The sequence below is a fragment of the Aythya marila genome (genome assembly GCF_965140915.1).
Source record: "Aythya marila genome assembly, chromosome: 8".
Taxonomy (NCBI): Eukaryota; Metazoa; Chordata; class Aves; order Anseriformes; family Anatidae; genus Aythya; species Aythya marila.
Genome location: NC_139049.1, coordinates 12,765,362 through 12,775,568, shown reverse-complemented (window position 1 = coordinate 12,775,568; position 10,207 = coordinate 12,765,362).

Here is a 10,207-nt window from a genome sequence, read left to right as displayed (position 1 = left end):
GCTTAAGTTTAACCAACCTCCGTTAACGTCAACGGTGATAAAATTAAACATGAGGTCAAGATTTTGGATAAGGATGCTTTATGGCCCGAAGGCTTACGTGGCCGAGAAGGTCAGGCCGAAGAGCCAGGGCGTTCAATATTGAGGAATCTAATCAAGGAGCTCCTGCGTAAGCTGCCGCGTGAATCAGTGAATAATTTGGAATAACAGACACATCTGAGTAATTCTTGACCTACTGGCAGACGATTCACGCAGACAGGCAACATCCATCAGCAGCGTTATCCCTCACAGAGGTCCTCTTTGGAGGCTCACTGGCCTCCACCCAGCTGATGGAAGGAGAAGCTGGGGGCGGCTGGGGGACGAGGGGGAGCAGAACCAGCCCTCCACCCGCCGCTGCCCAAAGGACCACTGGAACAACAGGGATTTAGGGCAAAGGGAGACCCCTGGGTGCTTCAGGCTGTCCTTGAGAAGGATGGGGTGAAGGCAAAGTGTAGGGCACTGTGATGAAGACGCAATGCCCCATCCTTGCTCAGCCTTCCCCGTGGCCCCGTTTTGCCATAGCTTATAAGTCATTCTCCAAAGTGAAGCTCCGGTGCATGTCTCTGCCTTCAGCCCCCAGCACGCTTTGCTGTTAAAGATACCCCAAATGTATGTGTGAAACGGGAAACACCACAGCTACGGATAAAGCCTAACCTGGAGATCTGACCGAAACACGGAATAAAAGAATCAAAATCTGTAGAAAACCAAACTCAGTCCTGTTCATCCCAAAGCAACTTGTTTAAGGAGATTTGTAAATTGTAGTAGGAGCTAAGCAGAGCTGCTCAGGAGAAGCAGCCAAATGGCACGGCCTGCTGTGAGCTTCCCTGGGGGTTCCCATGGACCAGGGGGCTCTGGGCTGTACCGGGCATTTTGGGAGCAGGAGGACCCCATGTCCTGCAGGGACATGGCCCAGCCATCGGCCTGGCTCCCAGCTGTGGAGCGGAGAGGGGTGCTGGCGTGGGAAGGGGGCATCGCAGTGCCATGGGATTGGGAGCACCCAGAGCAGCCAGCAGGGGTGGGGAGAGCTCCCTGGGACCCCACGCGGAGAGCTGCACCTGCTCCAAGCAGACAGGGAGTTCTGCTCCAAGCCGTCATCTGTGGGACTGACGATTTGCCAGAAAGACTTAAAAAAATAGAGTAAAACCCAAACACAGCCAGAACAAGAATCTATAAAATATCAACAGGGGGAAAGAGCATCTTCAATGCATTTGCTTGATCAAGGTCAGGCCTGGAGATGCCAGAGTAAGGGACAAAAAAGGTTTTATTTTATTTATTTTATTCCTTTTATATATTCTTTCCAGTGGAAAGTGAAGCAGCATGTACATCTCTTGTTTCCCCAGAGTGCTCCCACCATGTCTTGGGGGTGGGCAGCAGCTTGGAGCCATGCTCAGCCCCCTACCCTCCCATTTCTCCCCCAGTTTCTGTGCACCCTTTGTATGGGTGGTGCTGTGCCAGTCTCCAGCAGGGGGACAAGGCGCTGTCCCCGCCAGCTGGCATCTGCGTGCGTGGCAGATAGCCATCGAGCTGCTGCTGCTGAGCTTTGAGAGCCACTATAAAAAGAGGTTGACAAGATCAAATGCTAATAGCGAGGTTTTCTGAAGGTCGAAATCGATCTTCTTGAGGGCGTTCGTGACAGGGAGATGCCAGAAGAAACCAAATAACCAGTGCATCGTGGAGTAAATCATTTAATTTTAAATGCTCTCTGGGAAGGACCCTATGAGGGAAAAAAAAAAAAAAAAAAAAAAAAACAAAACAAAAAAAAAAAAACAAAAAAAAACAAAACTTAAAAACCCAGCCCTAAGTGCTTGGAAAGCTGCTGCTCTTCTATACCTCCCCTTCGCTGCAACACACAGGGCATCACAGTCCTGAGCTAGAGGTGACAAGCCTGTTGCTGCTCTGTGCTGCCCTGCAGGTGGTCGGTCCCGGCTTGTCTTCTCCTTTCAGCTCACAGATCCACCTCTGTCCCCGTGGGCAGCAGGACAGGGCATGTGGTTAGCCCTGCCTACCAAGGACATGTTCCCAGCCTCCAAAAATTCACGGCTCAGGGCACCCCGAGCACCCCACTGATGTGTTAACAGCCCCTGGAGGACTTTCCTGGCTCAGCGCTGAGCACAGGTTTGGGTCCGGCCCCAAAGCCAACGCAGACATGCTTTTAGGAAGGGCTGGCCCTGGCCATCCAGCAAAGCACCACGAGGCAGCTCGGAGACCCAGAGGTCCCTCATGCAGTCCCCATCCTTGCCTTTCCCCTCCTTCTCCCCCCATTCCTCCTCTCTGCCACTCTCTGCTAATGGATCCAGCGTGCAGAAAGGAGGTTTCCGAAAAGATCTCTGAACCCAAAGAGACAGCCGGGAGATGGAGAGAGAAAGAGGCTTTCTGAATATTGAATTAAGGCTGTCTCCAGTATTATTGAATTCCCATAAGAAGGCAGCCAGTGAGCCCACTGCTTTAGTGTCCTATGAATATTTCATTGCTCGACTCCAGCTCTGTGCAAACAGTTCCACTGCACAAAAGCACCTTTTTGGCTGGTGGGCTCCTTTCTGAGCAAGTGGCGAGTGCCACCAGGCTTGCACCGGCTACCAAGTCACCGCAGCTTGCGGACACAGCCGTCTGACACCAAACCAAGCTAAATTTGCCAAAGCGGGGAGATCCTTTCTCACAACCCAGCCAGCAATTCCCAGAAGACAGCAGGTCAGGGCTCAGAAAGAGTTGAGAAGGGGAAAGAAAAGGGGAGCAGAATCAATAAAGAGCTGGGATGTGGCAACTGCCCTGCTGGCAGCCCTGTGCTGATGGCAGTGGGGCTTGGTGCCTCTGTCCCCATTAAAATTTTGTTTGCTTCTGCTTGCAGACTGGCAGCAAACCCTGTTCACCAGTGCTACAGAGGATTCTGGTGCAGGAGCATCGCTTGCCTACATCACACAGATGAAAAGGGGGCCTCGGGTGCTGCAAGAAGAGGTTTTCTTTTCCCCCAGCATTGTTTCTGCCTGTCTCTTGCACAAATTCAAAGCTGCACAGGGGGAAAGACAGAAAAAGAAAAATCAATCAAACCACTCCAAAACTCGTAAATGGCCGAGTGTGATTTGGGACTGAAGCTCTTCCTGGGTCTGCTCTTGACTGCCTCACCTCATCATGGTTTGCTGCCCCCTCTCAGGACGGTGTTCTTCACTAGGGTCAGTGCCCTCCTTGTGCCACCCCCTGCCTCTCCTCCGGGAGCTTCCCCTGAAATCAGTCTGCCATGGGTGATCCTGCTCAGAGGCAGCCGTGGCCAAAACCCCTCTCTGCTTGTCGGTGAGCCTGGAGCTCTCCCAGGCTCAGCACTTCACACCTCCCCGCACTCTGCCAGATGCTGCTGTGCAGATCTGGAGTGATCCAAGTCCGGAGGGGGCTGGCTAATTCCATTGCTTTCTTCTTGTCTTTTTTTTTTTTTTTTTTTTTTTTTTTTCTTTCAGTCTGGAAGCACTCTTCAAAGGGCAACTTAATGAGAATTAATTATTTTATTGTAGGCAGGGCAGATAATGCTGCTTGTTGCTGAGGTTACCCAATACCTCCCATTATAAGGCTGTGTTTCCCATTGCTTAGAACAGTGCCCAAGGCACAACCGTTTAGGCAGAAATCATCTGCCAGAGGTTTGCCTCAGCCTGAACTCTGGAAAATTTCAGCCACATTGGGTCAGCTATTTCCAAGAAAGGCCAGAGGGATGACATTTGCTTTGCCTGTACCCAAGCAGCCTTCCTGAACCTCTTTGGAAAGCTGTAATGTCCTGCGCTTCATCAGGGGATGGGGAATTTTGGCAACGGCCCTTAAGGAGCCCTTAAAGAGTACCCTTAATGCTGCCCAGAGCAGAAACCCCTTGAAAAAGCTCTTGATGGGACCACGCTTGTGTCCCACACCAGTTCCTATTGAGCCCAGGATGGGGAAGGGGCGCAGGGGCCCCATTTCTCCTTCTGGGCACCTGCCTGGTGCAAGCAGGGGGCCTCCAGGCACCTTCAGCCTGTCTCAGCCACTTGCCCCCAGCAGGAGGTGACAAGAGAGGTGGCACGGTGCTTTCTGAGCATCCCACTTTCCTCTCCTCTGGGGTGAGAGGGAGCAAGGGGCTGCCTCTCCCATGTGCTGGTGTGGCCCCGGAGCAGCCTGTTCTTTCAATAATGGATGAGAACACACCGCTCCAGCACCGCGCCGCTTTTGCAATTCAATGAGGAGAAAGAAGAAGCCCGGGTTAAACGGGGCGGCGCGGCTCCTCCGTGCACGTGCGTTCCTCACGCATGCGTGGGGTCCCCATGGGTGAGTTCCTCCGAGCTGCCCATCGCGTGCCACCGTGAGCCCCTGGCCAAACCCAGTCCCGGTTACAGCTGCAGACGGCTTCAAGCCCATCCTCAGATCCCGAATCCTATTCCTCCGGGATGGTGGGCATCCAGCTCGGGCCGGCATCATCTCAGCTGGGTTCGGGCCACGGGGAGCCGTGCCCGCACCGTCTGCCCCGGCGGAGCCCGCGGGGTGCAGAGTCGTTTGGCGTGCATTAGGGCAGGCAAGATGGATTGCTCGGCTCCTAACTAGGACAGGGAGATAAGCATAATGGATGGACGGTCAAAGAGCAACCGTGCTTTAGATAGATGAATAAATCACTTTGATTGTTCGTACGTAAACAGGAGATGCCAGCGGGACTTAGCTCTCCAAGCGGGGCGCATCTAAATTAAGCCCTATGATTGCTTTTGAGGATCTAAAAGGTGTCTGAAGTGCCCCTTGTTAATTGAGAAACCCCCCTGGCCACACACCTGCAGCACAACCAGTGTCTCTCAACACTCAGCCGCAAGCCTGCATCCCTCCAGCCCCTTGGGGACTGCCACACCATGTCCCCCTGCCATCATTTCTGGAGAAGAAGAAGGCAAGGGAGAAGGGCAGCGTCCTTTGCCAAGGGAGGTGACTGCACAGCCTTGCCTTCCAGCACCCCTCTGACCAGCATGGGCTATGGCCACCAGCCCAGGACATCGTCCACCCCAGCTGTGCCCTGGCAGCAGGACGGGTCTTCGGCAGGCTTTGCAGCAGGCGCGGTGCCCTTAGGTCCAGAGGAAGCTCTGCTCCAGCATCTCCAGCACCTGGAGATGGGGCGATGGGGTTGGGCAAAGCCAGCACCCACACACGTCCCTGGTCTCCTCTTGCTCCCAGCAGCCCATGTGCTCTGCACGGCTGTGCCCACCATGCTCCCAGCCCAGAGTACAGGGACATATTTCTCACCCCAAGTGGTAGAGAGTGAGTGCCTGGTTTCAGCCCAACATGGGGCTGGAACAGGGATGCTGGCTTGCAGCTGCCGGGCAGAGGGGCACGCTCACGGTGCCCACCTGGAGCAAGGGGACCGCATGGTCTGTGTCTCCAGACAAGCCCCAGGAGCCAGCAAGGCAGTGCTGCCTCCATTAAGCCTCCCTCACACCACCAGCTGCTGGTCTGTCCTCTGCAGCCCGGCTCCAGAGATGCTTCTCACCTTCCTCCAGGGCTGACCAAGCCCTGTGGTACCCCAGGGCTTTGCCTCCCATCGTTTCACCCAGCTCCAGCCCCGCCGGGCCCTTGGGTGCCAATCCTGCTCCCTTTACCCAACCCTCGTCCCGCCGGCCTCCCCCTCCTTCCCTGCCTGCTCGTTGCCTTAATCACCCTCTGATCAATCTCAGGAGGAACCAGCAATGCGGGAATGGCAGATGGGGAACAGAGCATGAATATTAATTAGCACCGAATTCCAAACAGAGGACTTTAATTACATTAAAAGCGCAGGCTCGGAGGCAGTGACTTACTTCCTGCCGTAAATCTGTTGACAGGCCATTTGCCTCCGTGGTGTCAGTGCTCCCTGACGAACGAAAATATACATTTAGAGGGCTCGTGCATGTGGGGAAATCGGTTCTTGTTTCCTAAAATGCAAAAGCAAGCTGGCGTGCCGGCGAGAGGGCTTCTCTCTCTGGGAGGATTCGGGGAAATAATTATTAGTATAATTACCTGGTAACAATACGCCTGTTCTGGGAGCTCTGCTCCTCGGGCTGGAAAACTCCAGCGCACGGGTAAGACCTGCTGCTTTGTTATTTGTGGTCTGGTCACTGGGGGGAGACCAAGAACCGCAGCGTCCTCACCGGGGTTTGGGTGCTGTGGTCCCCACAGAGCCGCCACGCGCCCGGGAGCATCACCGTCCATCCTCTGTCCTCCTCGGGGGGCTTGGCTGGGGTGGCCCTGCCAAAGCTCAGGGGGGGTGAATGGGAGCCAACGGGGCCACACCTGAGCCTGGGGGGCAGGAGGGGACACGAGCACATGGTCGGGTGGCTGGCGATGAGCTTCTGCCACCGCAGCTGCTGGCTGCAGGGGATGGATGCCTCTGGAGATGCCTCCAGAACAGCCTCCCCCCAAGCCGTGCCGGGGCAGCTTGCCATGCACAGAAAGTGAACCCCACAGGCACGTTGCCCACATTTGCCCTTTTTCTGCATGGATCTGAAGCTGGAGCCTCCAGGCCTGTGTTACCGATGGGTATGGAGGGTGCACAATGAGCTCGCCCCCCGCTCTGCCTGTCCTGCCCCTGCGCACAAAGGTGGAGGTGCCAAGGTGCAAGGCAAGGGGTGAGCTTTGCCACTTGTCCTCCACAAAGCACCACATTCCCCAGCAGAGGTATGGGTGCACACAGAAAGGTGGTCGCTGGGTGATGGGGTTGTGCTGGGCGATGCTCCAAGGCCCACTGAATCCTTGGAGCTTCCCCCAGGCCTCCCGGGAAGTACCTGCCAGCAGACAGTCTCTTGCCTCCCTCTTGAACTGGAATAATCCTGCGGGGTGGACACCCACCTCTGAGTAACCCCCAGCACCCCAGGGACCATCTGTGCAGCTCCAAAAGAAGCCGCAAAAAAATAAATTGAGGGGAGAAAAAGGGAAAACCCTAACCTTGGAAGGTTAGAGGAGACTCAAGGGTTTATGTGGGCTTTGCCAGCCAACAGAAACCACGACACGGCACGGCGTTTCCTTGCCGTGATGCACTCGGCCAGAAGAAGCCAGGATGGCAGCGTGTTTTGGAGCAGCAGTCAGGATGCACCTCTGAGTGCCAGATATAAATGCATAGAGAAATGCAGGGGGCAGAGCAAAAGCTGTCTGGAGACAGCGAGGCTTGTTTGCACAAGGGATTGCTCTGACACGCAGGGACAGCCGCCCCAACCCAAAATACGCAGAGATGCTATAGTGCAGGCAGCACATCCAAGGGGCACCAGCGAGCAGATGTTGGTGCAGGCACGGGGAGGTTGGAGATGCAGCAAGGACATGTCCCTGTCCCACTGAGACCTGCCTGCTGTGAGCTTGGTGCTCTCCTGTAGCTCCTGCCAGCAGACCGGGGCTCTGCAGGGAGGGATTTTGGAAGCAAGCTCTGCTCCGTGCCGTCTGTATCAAGATGCTCCTCCTGCAGGTGGCTGTGAGCTGGTGTCCTCCAGGAGCACGCCTCTGCTGCTGGCACCGGGACCACAGCATCCTGCCTCTTCCATCTCTTCCCCTAAGCAGATGCCAGGGACACAGAAATAAACTCATAAACCCCTGACTTAATGGGGCTGAAACTCCCGACAGACAGCGGCCCGCAGAGCCGCGGGACAGCCCCAGCCTCACTCCTTGCTTCCTCATGCCCGCTGGAGGAGCTGCGTGGTGTAAAGGCGGCTATGTCCCTGCCCTGTGGGAGCTGCTGGAATAATTTTCAATATCTGAGACACCCCATCTGGCAAAGGTCGTGCTCTGTTCTCTCGACGGTCTTAATTTAGCACCCGCAAGTTCTTGGTGATGTGCAAAATGCCGGGGCGCAGACATTCCCCGCAGAGATGTCAACGTCTGCAGCATCCTCACCTCCTGGCTGGGAGCAAGTGGTTCGTACTGGGGGCTCGTCGAGGCTCACTGGTTTCGCCCGGGGCTCCCAGCACCCCTGCCACAGACCCGAAGATGAGGGAGCAGTCAGATCCTGCTGGGCTACTCCTCGCTGTTATTTAAAGCTTGTTCTGCAGCTCTGTGTCCAAAGGAGCTGAGGTCATGTACATCGCTTTTCAAATGCTTGAGCTGGTTTTAGACAAATCCAGCTTGGAGAAAATATCGTCACATGGGAGTGAGTGGCACGGAGAGGGCTGCGGGAGCTCAGCCTTCCTATCAGACTTTGGAGAATCCCATCCAGTGAGCCTGCGGGAGGGCTCTGGCAGAGACATGCAGCATTACCCCTGGCCCTGTTATGAGAGGTGTGAGCTCGGCCACGAGGCACACAGGAGAGGGGGCTCAGGGGGGTTCACAGCCGGATTTTTGGGGCTGCTGGCATTGGCACCAACTGTGTACGGGGGCTTCTCTGCAGAGCAGCCCGAGGCAGGAACCCAGCGAGTTCCCAAGCAAACCTCCAGCGTGCAAGGCCAGAGCCTGACCTCAGGGGTCCCGGCCATCTGAACGGGCTCCTAATCTGCTTGGGAAAAGATGTGGCGGCTGGGGGGAGGCCGGGCTGTGCCCCCAGATGCTTTGATTGCTCAGGCTTGCTGCCTCAGCCCGCAAGGTCTGGCTGCCCTGCGGTGAACAAAAAAGCCAGATTCTCCCCGTGTCTTTATTCCTACATCGAGCTCTCCGGTGGTTTCCTACAGAGGAGCAGAGGGTGAGGAAGGCTTTCGCTGATGGCTCTTGACAGGCGTGGGGAAAGGCAGGGCTCAGCCCCAGCTCCTGCTGAAACGCTGCTGCTCGCCTCCCCCCGGCACGGGCAGCGTCAGGTCAGGCACAGCCCTGCCCCTGCCCCAGCTGTGCCACCTTGGGGGGCACCCAGCAGGGACCTGCAGCCTCTTCTCCTCCCTCCCCTCCTGCACCGGGCTTCCTGGTGCAAGCATCTCTCTCCTGGTGCTGCGGGCAGGGCTGGCACCCAGCTGGGACCTCCGGCAGACGTCCTCCCCTCGGATGTCCCCGAGGGAGCCCACGGGGCTGCATTGCTCCATGGCACCGCCGGGCTGGGGCAGGTGGAGGCCAGGGGCTGGAGCATCTTCTGCCATCTGCAAGCAGTGGGGCAACGAAGCTCAGCAACAGCTCACAGTGGCAAAGCAAAACAGGGGTGGCTCTGCTCCGTACCCCCGTCACCCTGGGGAGATTTCACCCAGAGATTTTGCCACGATGCTCCTGCCCACCTTGTCCTCCTGCAGAGCCTGCACGGGTACATTTCTGCGTTTCAGGTTTTGTTTCTGCAGTGCTGGACCCACCCCAACCAGGCCATCCCTTGGGAGCGGGCACACACATTTGGGGCTCTCCTGGCTCCTTGGGGTGCAGGCTCCTGGTCTGGTGGCTGGGTAGCACAGCGGGGTGCATGGCGAGATGACGAACAACTGCTTAACATCAGGTCACTGCCATTCAAAATGGGCCGTCCCGCGGGATCCGCCGTTATCAGGCCCTGGTAGACGGGGCTATCGGGAGCTCGGCTCATTCCTGAACAAGTACGCACTGTAAGCAATGCCTGCTGGCGTTTGCCCCAGGACAACACGCCATCGGGGCCGCCCCAGCCGTGCCAAGCTCTGGGTTATCTTGCCCAGTGCCCCCGCGCTGCCTGGGGAGCCCCAAACCTCCCCACATCCCTGGGTGCTGGACCCTGCTCGTGCCCCAGGACAGGCAGCTCCTCGGGATCTCCTGGGACTCCTGTTCCAGCTCTGATGTCCTCGCATGCCGCACACGTGTCCTCTCCCCTCCACGTGTGTCCTCCCCATGCCCTTACCTCTCCCTGTGCTCGCACCTCCTTCCCTGCTTCCCCAGGGGCTAGGCAATTCTCCGTGCCACCCCTCTTGGCCCTCCGGTTTTCCCAGCCCTACTATTTTTTGTGCCCCCCCCCGCCAGCTCTTTGGAAAGAAAACAAGCCCCCCGCGGCCAGCTCCTGCCGCTTGCTCTTAAATCCCTTCCCTCCTGCCTCGCTGCTTCGAAAGCCGGTACCCTGGAAGGGGCCTCCCAGCTCTCGCTGGCAACCCTGCTTCGGACTGACCGCCACAGATAGTGTTTTGGAGAGAAATAAAAAAAAAGAAAAATAAAATAAGAAGAAGGAAAAGAAAAGCCTTGCTGAGTGTACCTGCCTTACCGAGCTTGCACGAGGGTTTCTGGGGGGGAGCTCTGGGAGCTGCCGTGCCCACCCGTGGGCTCGGGGCACCCTTTGTGGAGTGGGTGCCCCCCGGCCGGGTGGGGGCCA